This window comes from Saimiri boliviensis, chromosome 6 (assembly GCF_048565385.1).
Source record: "Saimiri boliviensis isolate mSaiBol1 chromosome 6, mSaiBol1.pri, whole genome shotgun sequence".
Taxonomy (NCBI): Eukaryota; Metazoa; Chordata; class Mammalia; order Primates; family Cebidae; genus Saimiri; species Saimiri boliviensis.
In genome coordinates this window covers 23,382,984-23,396,448 of record NC_133454.1, presented here as the reverse complement: position 1 = coordinate 23,396,448, position 13,465 = coordinate 23,382,984, and the positions used below count along the sequence as shown (strand labels likewise).

Below are 13,465 nucleotides of genomic sequence, written 5' to 3'. Positions count from 1 at the left end.
CAAGAGCGAAACTCCGTCTCAAAAAAAAAAAAAAACTTTTAATATCAGTGAATTGCATTTTACTTGCTTTCAAATTTTAAAACAAGACAAAAATGTATAAATTTTTAAAACTTTTAATATCCACAGAAATATGCAAAAATCTTGTGTATAGGTCAAAAATTTTCATAAATACACATATATAACAAGCACCCAGACTAAATGGTATATAACCAACACTACAGAAACATCCCTCATTCCTCCTCCCAGCAACGACATCGCCACACCACCACTGCCACCAAAAATAGCTATTATCCTGACTTCTAACACACAGGTTCATTTGTTTATTTTTGTATTTTATGAATGCAAATATCTGGCTTCTGTGGCTTAATATTATGTTTTGTTTTGTTCTTTTAATGAATGAGAAGTTCTTATGTTGCCCAGATTGGCTGGCCTCAAACACATAACCTCACCTCCTCAAGCGCTAGGACAACTGGCATGAGCCACCGCAGCCCCCAATGCTATGTTTTTAAGATTTATGCATGATATGGCAGTAGCAATGGTTCATTTATTCTTGTTACTTATACAGTATTCATTTGTAAATACACAAATATCTATTTAGCCTTTCTGTTGATGAATATTTAAGTTGTTTCCAGTCTTCGGCTATTTTGAATAATGCTACTGTGATTATTCTTGTATGTGGCTTTTGGTACACATGTTCACATTTTTGTTGGATATATAGGTAACAAGACATGCTTCAGCTTGAGAAGATACTGCCAGTTGGACACAGTAGTTCATCCCTACAATCCCAGCACTTTGGGAGGCCAAAGCAGGAGGATCGCTTGACCACAGGAGTTCAAGACTGGCCTGGGCAAATGGTGGAAATCTGTCTCTACCAAAAAACATGAAAATCAGCTGGGTGTGGTGGCACATGCCTAGAGTCCCAGCTACCCAGGAGGCTAAGGTAGAAGGATCTTTTGAGCTCAGGAGGTGGAGGTTGCAATGAACCATGATCACGCCACTGCAGTAGAACCTTGGTGACAGAGTAAGACCCTGCCTCAGAAAAAGAAGATACTACCAAACAGTTTTCCATAATGGCTGTCCTAATCTACACCTCCGCCAGTGCTGCATAAGTGTTCTAGATGTGCCACAACATTGTCAACATTTAGTACTTTCAATATTTTTTGTTAGCACTTCTTACAAAGAATTTTAATAAATTATCTGTTTTCCTCCTGCATTACCCTAGTCCAATACTACTAAAACAAGCTATTTGCTAATACAGTAACAGAAAGTAAAAATACTTTGAAAAAATGAGGCTGTACACGAGGTAATAAAAATGGTATGAAACTGGATTTCAAACTTTTTTACTAGCAACCAAAGTAAAAAACATACATAATATTGCAACATAGTACATAAAAACACACATACAGAAAGTTTAACAAAACAGTATTTACCTTATAGCTTATAATTTATTCTGACATTTGTATTTTATTTCGTTTTTCAATAAACAACAATCACATCTCATGAAATTGGTTGCATAACCTACTAAAGAATCATGATTCTAAGAGTGAGTCACTAGTATGGAGAAAAGTGAATCGGACTTGGTCAGCTGGGGCAACACAGTGAGACCCCACTCTTTTTTAAAAAACTTATAGCCAGGTGTAGTGGTATGCATGTGTAATCCCAGCTACTCAAGAGGATGAGGCCAGAGAATTGCTTGAACCCAGGAGGCGGAGATTTCAGTAAGCCAAGATTGTGCCACTGCATTCCAGCCTAAGCAACAGAGCAAGACTCTGTCTCAAAAAAAAAAAAAAAAAAAACCTCCCAAAAAACAAAATAAATGAACTATTTATATTTAGTATAAAAACATCATTTCTCATGACTAAACTGTTGACTTAAGCTCTGTTACAAATACTTTGTTTTTCAAGCAACAAACTATATCCTTCCAGCTTCTGTTAACCAGGCAACAATAATGCACAATCAATGTAAGGGTACAATGAACCTTAGCCCAAAAGAGAGTCTCTGGCTTTCAAGGCAACAATTACAATTTTATGATATCCTTTCCCTACAGGTCACTTCTTACATCAAGTCAACACCATTTAGAATTAACTGCTTTTCTTTACAGTTGGATAAAAATTTATTAATTAAAAAAAAGAACTCCTAAGTGTGTGCAGATGCTATTTTGGTGTTCACTTTGTCAGGCCATTAAAGTGCCATCATTTTTATATTAATGGAGCAAGTAAGCAACCACATCTCCAATAATAAGACCAATTTGTGTCAAAAATAAAAATAAACTAAACCAATTAGTTTACAATTTTGCCATATATATAAAAAAATGGTTCTGCATATCAGCAAAATCTGAGAATAAAGTCGAATAAGAAAAATAACACATTGATCCATTCAGCATTGATATGTTTTTTTTTTTTTTTTCTTTTGAGATAAGGGTCTCGCTCTGTTACTCAGGCTGGAGTGCAGTATTGCAATCAGGGTTCACTGAAACCTTGGCCTAACAAGCTCAAGAGATCCTTCCACCTCAGTCTCTTGAGTAGCTGGAACCACAGGTGCATGCCATCACACCTGGCTAATTTTTAAAATTTTTGTAGAAATGGAATGTTGCCATCTCACCAATTTGGGAGGCCAAAGCAAGTAGATTGCCTGAGGTCAGGAGTTTGAGACCAGCCTGACCAACAAAGTGAAACCCCGTCTCTACTAAAATTACAAAAACTTAGTTGGGTGTGGTGGCGGGTGCCTGTAATCCCAGTTACTAGAGAGGCTAAGGCAGGAGAATCGCTTGAACCCAGGAGGCGGAGGTTGCGGTGAGCCGAGATCCCACCATTGCACTCCAGCCTGGACAATAAAAGCAAAACTGAGCCTCGAAAAAAAAGAAATGTGATGTTGCCATATCACCCAGACTGGTCTTAAACTCTTGGGCTCAGGTAGTCCTTGATACGGATGGTTTTTAAGGACAGACAATAATTTGGTGTCTTCTGTATACAGATTCTAATGGATACCCTCTTTTAACAAGGACTTTGTTCTCCCAGAAAAATCTTTACAAATAAGAAAGAAAGCAGATGATCCTCAATTTCAGTTGTGCAAATGCTACACAAGAAAAGTCCACTCATTTCCCGGCCAAGTCTTTGAGCTAAGTTTATTAATCTCTCAAATTAAGATTTGAGAGAAATGATTAAGGAGAGGATAAATGAGAACTTTTAAAAATACCCAAAGGCATGATTTTATTCTTACTGTGATACAAAGAATACATCAGAATAACATCCTTATTTAAAAATTATTATAAAGAGGCCGGGCGCGGTGGCTCACGCCTGTAATCCCAGCACTTTGGGAGGCCGAGGCGGGTGGATAACGAGGTCAAGAGATCAAGACCATCCTGGTCAACATGGTGAAACCCCGTCTCTACTAAAAATACAAAAATTAGCTGGGCATGGTGGCGCACGCCTGTATTCCCAGCTACTAGGGAGGCTGAGGCAGGAGAATTGCCTGAACCCAGGAGGCGGAGGTTGCGGTGAGCAGACATCGCGCCATTGCACTCCAGCCTGGGTAACAAGAGTGAAACTCCGTCTCAAAAAAAAAAAAAAATATTATAAAGAGACAATTTAAACTTCAAAAAATGATGAGAGGATTGTACTATAATATAGTGAATAAAACAGGAGATGAATGGAAGGGAGGAGGGAGGAAAGAGGGAAGGACGAAGGATAGAGGTAGGGAGGCAAAGTAGGAAGGGAATAAGGGAAGGAGGGAGGGGAGGCAAGCTCTCTTCATGGTAATAAAGTCAGGCAAGATTTATTAACAGTTGCTAAAATGATGGGTAAAGTTTGACGAAGAGCACATTTACATAATCTCAAAGTATCTCTCCACAAATTCTGTATTTTTGATTTTACTGTTTTACTATTATAGTCATAATCATATATATTTATGGGATACAATGTGATACTTTAATATATGTATGCAATGTAGAATTATTAAGTAAAGCTAATTAACATACATCCATCAACTATCATTTGTTGTGGTGAGACATTTGAAACATTTACTTAGGTTTTTTTGTTTTTTAAGAAACAAGGTTGCCGGGCGCGGTTTTAGGTTTTTTTGTTTTTTAAGAAACAAGGTTGCCGGGCACGGTGGCTCACGCCTGTAATCCCAGCACTTTGGGAGGCTGAGGCGGGTGGATCATGAGGTCAAGAGATGGAGACCATCCTGGTCAACAGGTGAAACCCTGTCTCTACTAAAAATACAAAGATTAGCTGGGCATGGTGGCGCGTGCCTGTAATCCCAGCTACTCAGGAGGCTGAGGCAGGAGAATTGCTTGAACCCAGGAGGCAGAGGTTGCGGTGAGCCGAGATCGCGCCATTGCACTCCAGCCTGGGTAATAAGAGCGAAACTCCGTCTCAAAAAAAAAAAAAAGAAACGAAACGAAACAAGGTCTTCAGCTAGTGATACTCTATAAAAAAACAAACAGCCGGGACCAGTGGCTCACACCTGTAATCTCATCACTTTGGGAGGCGGAGGCGGGCAGATCACCTGAGGTCAGGAGTTCAAGACCAGCCTGGCCAACATGGTGAAACCCCGTCTTTTAAAAAACAAACAAACAAAAGAGACAAGGTCTTCCTCTGTCACCCAGACTGGAGTGTAGTAGCATGATCATAGCTTACATAGCCTGCAACTCCTGGGTTCAAGCAACCCTCCTGATTTAGCCTGAGACTACAGGTGCACACCAATACACCCAGGTGCTTCTTTCCCCAGCATTTTAAATTGGAAAGTTAGGTTACTGATTTTAGATCCTTATTCTTTTTTTTACTACAGAAACTTACAACAATAAACTTCTCTAAGCACTGCTTTAGCTGCATCATCTTCAATTTTATTCATATCAAAGTATTTTCGAATTTGCCTTCTGATTTCCTTTTTTTTTTTTTTTTTTTTTTTGAGACGGAGTTTTTTTGCTCTTGTCACCCAGGCTGGAGTGCAATGGCGCGATCTCGGCTCACCGCAACCTCCGCCTCCTGGGTTCAGGCAATTCTCCTGCCTCAGCCTCCTGAGTAGCTGGGATTACAGGCACGCGCCACCATGCCCAGCTAATTTTTTGTATTTTTAGTAGAGACGGGGTTTCACCATGTTGACCAGGTTGGTCTCGATCCCTCGACCTTGTGATCCACCCTCCTCGGCCTCCCAAAGTGCTGGGATTACAGGCTTGAGCCACCGCGCCCGGCCGGCCTTCTGATTTCTTGACCCATTAGTTACACAGAAGTATGCTGTTTAATTTCCACATGTCTGTGGGTTTCCTAAATTTCTTTCTGTTAACTGATTTCTAATTTCACCCCATTGTGGTCAGAAAGAATACTTAGTATCTTTTCTACATAAAGAGTAAATATTTGTATATAAATTATATCTAAATTACAAAAAAAAAAAACCTTTCAGGCACATTGTAAGATAAAGTCATAAACCAAAATGGCATTTGGCAATAGAAACCGTGGTTGTAGTTATGAATCACAGATAGCCTTCATTATTATAGTCTGAAAAAGCCTGTGACACATCTGTCATTGCCAAACAGTTTAAATTTTTACCCTATTAAGAACCTCTATAAACCACAAGCTCCACACGCTTAACTGGCAAAGGACATTAAAAGTTCATTCCCTGCTTGCTGTGAGGTGGGCAAGCGGCAGACATGGCACCCTCCAGGAGTCTTGCAGTTCCCCTGGCAATCCTGGTACTGTTGCTTTGGGGGTCCTCCCTGGACCCACAGGCAGCAGAGGAACGTTCACATGATCACGGATGAGAACTGGAGAGAGCTGCTGGAAAGAGACTGGATGATAGGATTTTAGGCCCAGTGGTGCCCTGCTTGTCAAAATCTTCAACCAAAATGGGAAAGTTTTGCTGAATGGGGAGAAGATCTTGAGGTTAATGTTGCGAAAGTAGATGTCACAGAGCAGCCAGGACTGAGTGGACACTTTATCATAACTGCTCTTCCTACTATTTATCATTGTAAAGATGGTGAATTTAGGCACTATCAGGGTCCAAGGACTAAGAAGGACTTCATAAACTTTGTAAGTGATAAAGAGTGGAAGAGTATTGAGCCGGTTTCATCATGGTTTGGTCCAGGTTCTGTTCTGATGAGCAGTATGTCAGCACTCTTTCAGCTATCTATGAGGATCATCACTTGCCATAACTACTTTATTAAAGACCTTGGATTGCCAGTGTGGGGATCATATACTGTTTTTGCTTTAGCAACTCTGCTTTCTGGACTGTCATTAGGACTCTGTATGATATTTGTGGCAGATTGCCTTTGTCCTTCAAAAGGCGCAGACCACAGCCATACCCTTCAAAAAAATTATCAGAATCTGTGCAATCTTTGAAAAAAGTGGAGGAGGAACAAGAAGTGGATGAAGATGATGTTTCAGAAGAAGCAGCTGAATATAAAGAAGGAACAAACAAAGACTTTCCACAGAATGCCGTAAGACAATGCTCTCTGGGTCCATCACTGGCCACAGATAAAAAATCCTAAATGAATTTCATAGTTACCTTATTACAATTTTACTAAAAACAGAAGATTGATCATTTCGTTTGGTTTGAAGTGAACTGTGACTTGCTTGTATATTGCAGGGTTCGGTCTAGATTGTTTTTAAATTGAAGAGTCCACATTCAGAACATAAAAGCACTAGGTATACAAGTTTGAAATTGATTTAAGCACAGTATGGTGGTTTAAATAGTCCTCTAATTTTTGAAAAATAGTGCCAAGAAATAAGATTTATGTATATTTGTTTAATAATAACTTGTTTCAAACCTGAGTTTTGAAAATTTACATTTCCCAAGTATTGCATTAGTAAGGTATTTAAGATTACAGAAGGCCGGGCGCGGTGGCTCAAGCCTGTAATCCCAGCACTTTGGGAGGCCGAGGCGGGTGGATCACAACGTCGAGAGATCGAGACCAACCTGGTCAACATGGTGAAACCCCGTCTCTACTAAAAATACAAAAAATTAGCTGGGCGTGGTGGCGCGTGCCTGTAATCCCAGCTACTCAGGAGGCTGAGGCAGGAGAATTGCCTGAACCCAGGAGGCGGAGGTTGCAGTGAGCCAAGATCGCGCCATTGCACTCCAGCCTGGGTGACAAGAGCGAAACTCCGTCTCAAAAAAAGGAAAAAAAAGATTACAGAAGGCCACGCTGGGCCGGGCCGGGCTGGGTGTGGTGCCTCACACCTGTAATCCCAGCACTTTGGGAGGCTGAGGCAGGTAGATTGCAAGGTCAAGAGATCGAGACTATCCTGGCCAACATGGTGAAACCCCGTCTCTACTAAAAATACAAAAAAATTAGCTGGGCATGGTGGCGCGTGCTTGTAATCCCAGCTACTGGGGAGGCTGATGCAGGAGAATTGCTTGAACCCGGGAGGCGGAGGTTGCAGTGAGCCGAGGTCACGTCACTGCACTCCAGCCTGGCGTCTAGTGATGGAGTAAAATTCTGTCTCAAAAAAAAAAAAAAAAAAGATTATAGAAGATGATTGTGGAGAGAAATATTTCTCATTTGATATAATTTTTCTTGGTTTCACTATGTGAAAAAAAGAAGATATTTCCCACAAATGGGAATGTTGCCCATTGTCTCAAGAAATATGTATTTCAGTGATAACTCTGTGGTTTTCTTTAAGATATATACTCCAAAATTTTGTTGTATTTTTATGTTATGTAACTAATAAAAACTACCCTACATTAATTAATTACAGTTTTCTTTATTTTTTTTATTTTTTATTTATTTATTTATTTATTTTGAGACGGGGTTTCACCATATTGGTCAGATTGGTCTCTCCTGACCTCAGGTGATCCACCCGTCTTGGCCTCCCAAAGTGCTGGGATTACAGGCGTGAGCCACTGCACCCAGCCTACAGTTTTCTACACATGTTAATACAGGATATGCTACTGGTTTAGGAAGTTTTTAAGTCCATGGCATTCTCTTGATTCCAATAGAGGTTTTCTCTTGTATTTTTCTTATTTACTATAGGTTACATTTTCTATTTTTCAAATGGATGATAATTTCCTGGAAATATTTTTATATTTTACTAAACAGTATTTTTTTGTTGTTTCAAACTGAAGTTTACTGAGAGATCCATCAGATTGAGCTGTCTATTGATAATTTAAAATTTTTGCCAAGGCCAGGCGCGGTGGCTCAAGCCTGTAATCCCAGCACTTTGGGAGGCCGAGGCGGGTGGATCAAGAGGTCAAGAGATCGAGACTGTCCTGGTCAACATGGTGAAACCCCGTCTCTACTAAAAACACAAAAAATTAGCTGGGCATGGTGGCGCGTGCCTGTAATCCCAGCTACTCAGGAGGCTGAGGCAGGAGAATTGCCTGAACCCAGGAGGCGGAGGTTGCGGTGAGCCAAGATCGCGCCATTGCACTCCAGCCCGGGTAACAAGAGCGAAACTCCGTCTCAAAAAAAAAAAAAAAAAAATTTTTGCCATTCTTTTCAGATTTAACATTATTCTTGCTGAACTTCTACTTAATTTTTTTTTTCTTGTTGGACGTGAAGGTGAACATTCCTAATTTTTGTCTAATGTGGAAAAACCTTGGTATTTTACATTTTGAAAATTCAGAGAAACTTAATTTAACATAAAACAAAGTTTGCATTCTACTCAGGAAAAAGCATCTTCTTGTATATGTCTTAAATGTATTTTGTCCTTATATACCGTTCTTAATTGATTTTATAGTCTGTAATGTTTGACGTTTTAAAATCATAACATTTTAATATTTTTTAAAAGACAGACTTCATATTCTCCTGTTCTTTCCCAACTGCTAACATTGTGTCACAAGTAGAAATCAACAGGATGAAACATTTAGTATATTTTTATTCCTTAAAGAGCTAGAATATATAGTTTTCACCTTACAGGAAGGGGGAAAATCATAAATACAATGAATCAACTGACCATTATGTAGTAGACAATTTCTCTAATGTCCCCTTCTTTCTAGGCTCTCTTGCTATGTGAAACCATTAGACTTTCAGTACCATAATATACAAGTTTTCTTTAAAGTCCTTTCCTTTAGAACATAAAATATTATACCACTGAAGACTTTGGATGTGTAACTATGTCTTAGAAAAATATCCTAAGCACAAAATAAACTTTTCTAATCACTTCATTAAAGCTGAAGACTAGTACGATTTCTAGTAGCTTATTTGAAGATACACTGTATTACTTGATATTTAACAATGTTCAGATAAGTAGTTGTGTGTTCCTATATATGTACTTAATATTTGTAATGGAGAAACTGTCTTCTTTTTCCATTGAGATGGTTAAGGACAGTAATGCTCATTAACCAAGCATTTTTTTTAAGTGTTCTAGTATATGTGACATTGCCAAATGTTTTATTAGAAAATATTATGTAAGCCGGGCGCGGTGGCTCAAGCCTGTAATCCTAGCACTTTGGGAGGCCGAGGCGGGTGGATCATGAAGTCGAGAGATCGAGACCATTCTGGTCAACATGGTGAAACCCCGTCTCTACTAAAAATACAAAAAATTAGCTGGCCATGGTGGCACGTGCCTGTAATCCTGGCTACTCAGGAGGCTGAGGCAGGAGAATTGCCTGAACCCAGGAGGCGGAGGTTGCGGTGAGCTGAGATCGCGCCATTGCACTCCAGCCTGGGTAACAAGAGCGAAACTCCGTCTCAAAAATAAAAAAGAAAAAAGAAAAAGAAAAAGAAAATATTATGTAAGGCCGGGCACGGTGGCTCAAGCCTGTAATCCCAGCACTTTGGGAGGCCGAGGCGGGTGGATCACAAGGTCGAGAGCTCGAGACCATCCTGATCAACATGGTGAAACCCCGTCTCTACTAAAAACACAAAAATTAGCTGGGCATGGTGGCACGTGCCTGTAATCCCGGCTACTGAGGAGGCTGAGGCAGGAGAACCCAGGAGGCAGAGGTTGCGGTGAGCCGAGATCGTGCCATTGCACTCCAGCCTGGGTAACAAGAGCGAAACTCCGACTCAAAAAAAAAAAAAGAAAATATTATGTGACCAAAAGGATTCTATAGGGTAAAAAAACAAAGCAAAATAAAACAAAAAAGCACACAAAGACCTTTATATTACAGAAAACTTAAAGTATGCTGAATAGACAGTGTCTTGAAATTTCAGGAAACACATAATCTCACAGTTCTTGAAGACTGTTACTGTAGACATCTCAGTAATTTTCAGTTGGTAACAGGCATATAGAAACTCTTTGGGATTATTTACAAATAGTTCAGGAAGGAAATAAGATATAGAAAAAGCAATATCCTGGAGAAATCCGCACCTTCCACCTGCCACAATCAATTCAGCTCTACTATTGAAGTATTGTAAAATCTGATCTCTAGAGGAAAATACAGTATTCTATCCTATATTGTGTAGATATTTAATGGTTATCAGAAAGACTGAAAAAAGTCTTAATGAAGAATTGTGGGTACATCTAACAGCTACTATTTACCAAGTACCTACTGGAGCTTTGCTGTTTTCCTGTATTCATTTAGTCCTATTGATGACTGCAAGACAGGTAAGCACTGCACATCTTTCAGGTGAGTCAGCTGAGAGGTTTGGTAGAAATAGGTAAAATCTGAACTTAATTCTCGTTCCAAATCTTGTTTTTCTTTTAGTATGGGTATATGAAATTCAGCAATCTCTTATTTTAGTCCTTTTTTGTCTGTCTGTTTGTTTGTTTGTTTGAGATGGAGTTTTACTCTTCTTGCCCAGGCTGGAGTGCAATGGTGTGATCTTGGCTCACTGCAACCTCCACTGCCTGGGTTCAAGTGATTCTCCGGCCCCAGCCTCCTGAGTAGCTGGGATTACAGGCATGTGTCACCACGACCAGCTATAATTTTGGTCTTGAAATTTCACTCCTATCAGAATATAGCAATAAATGCCACTTAGAAATACCATAATTAGGCTGGGCACAGTGGCTCATGTCTGTAATCCTAGCACTTTGGGAGGCCAAGCTGGGTGGATCACCTGAGGTTAGGAGTTCAAGACCAGCCTGGCCATCATGATGAAATCCCATCTTTACAAAAAAATTAAAATTAAAATTAAAATAAGAAAAAGGGAAAAAAAAGAAATACCATAATTATTGGGTCTCATTAGACAAAAAAAAATAAAATATACCATAATTATTCAGTATTTGCAGTCTTGTGATGTTGGTTAGTACATAAAGTAACTTATTGCAGTAAATAATGTTTTTTGTTTTTTGTTTTTTTGAGACAGAGTTTCGCTCTTGTTACCCAGGCTGGAGTGCAATGGTGCGATCTCGGCTCACCGCAACCTCCGCCTCCCGGGTTCAGGCAATTCTCCTGCCTCAGCCTCCTGAGTAGCTGGGATTACAGGCACGCGCCACTATGCCCAGCTGATTTTTTATATTTTTAGTAGAGACGGAGTTTCACCATGTTGACCAGGGTGGTCTCGATCTCTTGACCTCGTGATCCACCCACCTCGGCCTCCCAAAGTGCTGGGATTACAGGCGTGAGCCACCACGCCCGGCCAGTAAATGATGTTTTAGAAAGCAATTTTCTCTCGTCAGTTGTGTCCTTATTCAACCTTACACAAAAGCATAGTTCTGGACTTAATTATGATGTAATTAAAATTACTGAATGAACATTTTGGCTCATATTTGACAACACTGCAGTTCATCCCCATGGCCAATTTAAGGTAGAGTTCTTACAATATATTACTTTCGATGTAGGCATTTTATTAATAAGAACTTATTTGGGTTGGTGTTCATATGAGTGGTTTTACTGAGTGACTGTATGATTCTATAAATAAAATTTTAATTGAACATTCTTGCAGATTTAGATAAGTTGGTATTGCTTATCTAGCAACTTTTGCATTTGTGAAACCATTAAAACTAGAGTAACAATAAATTTAAGTTGGAATTTTGACAATATGTAAGTAGCAAGGTCAGATTATATGCTTTAACAGGTGTAACATGGCCCCTTTTTCCCAATTTATGTATGTATTTATTTAGTTATTTTGAGACGGAGCCTTGCTCTGTCACCAGGCTGGAGTGCAGTAGCGCAATCTCGGCTCACTGAAACCTCCGCTTCCTGGGTTCAAGCGATTCTCCCACCTCAACCTCCCAAGTAGCTGGGACCACAGGTGCATGCCACCACGCCCAGCTAATTTTTTTGTATTTTTAGTAGAGACGGGGTTTCACCGTGTTGGCCAGGATGGTCTCAATCTCTTGACCTCGTGATCCGCCTGCCTCAGTCTCCCAAAGTGCTGGGATTACAGGCTTGAGCCACCGCACCAGGCCTCCTCATTTATTTTTAATTGACAGGAAATGTGTAAATTTATGGGATACAATGTGATGTTTTCATCTGTGTATAAATTGCAGAAAGATTCAATCAAGCTAATATATCCATCAATTCAAAAAAAAAAAGTTCATTCCCATGAGAGGAAATACAAATAGAGGAAAAACATATGAAAAAGAACACTCACTAGCAGTCTTTTCAAAAAAGAGACTTTTTAAAAAATGAAGTATCATTTTCCACCTACCAAATTAACAAGCTTATCTTTTCATATTATTTTATTTGTTGTTGTTGTTGTTGTTGTTGCCCAGGTTGGAGTGCAATGGTGCGATCTCAGCTCACCGCCATCTCTACCACCCGGGTTCAAGCAATTCTCCTGCCTCAGCCTTCCAAGTAGCTGGGATTACAGGCACCCGCCACCATGCCCAGCTAATTTTGTATTTTACTAGAGGCAGGGTTTCTCCATGTTGGTCAGGCTGGTCTCAAACTCCCGACCTGAGGTGATCCACCCGCCTCGGCCTCCCAAAGTGCTGGGATTACGGGTGTCAGCCACTGAGCCTGGCTTATCTTTGATTTTTAAGCATTAATATTTAATGCTAGAATGATGCAGTGAAATTAGGCACTCTCATATACTGCTTGTGGGCATATAAATTGGAACACTTTAGAAAGCAATTTGACAAGAAGTATTAAGAGTCTTAGCTGGATGCAGTGGTTCACATATGTAATCTCGGGCAAGACTCTTTTTAAACAACAAAACAAAACAAATAACAGAGCCTTAAAAAAATTCCAGGCCAGGCACAGTGGCTCATGCCTGTAATCCCAGCATATGAGGAGGCCAAGGTAACCAAGATAAGAGGATCGCTTAAGCCTAGGAGTTTGAGACCAGCCTAGGCAACACAGCAAGACCCCATCTCTATTCTTCTAAAAATGAAAAAAGGAAAATAAATTCTAAATGTTTTCAATTAGTAATTCAGTAATTCTACTTTTCACAATCTGTGTTTCAGAAAGAATTTTAAATACAGAAAATACAGACTAACGAGATTCCCTGCAGTATTATTTCCAATTAAATAAATGGCTACAATGTAAATATTCAGTAATAGGCAAATAGGTAAAAACTATGGTTTAATTATTGGACACAGTATCACATAGCCATTACAAATTATGTTTATAAAACACATAGAAGAAAAATGCTTATGTAAGCAAAAAAGGAGCAAAATTATATGATTACAACTAT

At 39.6% G+C, this 13,465-nt stretch overlaps 1 protein-coding gene and 1 pseudogene across 1 annotated transcript in view; one reads left to right on the top strand and one right to left on the bottom strand.

The window, feature by feature from the left end:
* Positions 1 to 13,465, bottom strand: part of INTS4 (integrator complex subunit 4) — a 135,883-nt gene that overhangs the window by 100,751 nt on the left and 21,667 nt on the right. The gene's annotated exons all lie outside the window — the stretch shown is intronic.
* On the top strand, positions 5,651 to 6,487 carry LOC101050256 (thioredoxin-related transmembrane protein 1 pseudogene; annotated as a pseudogene).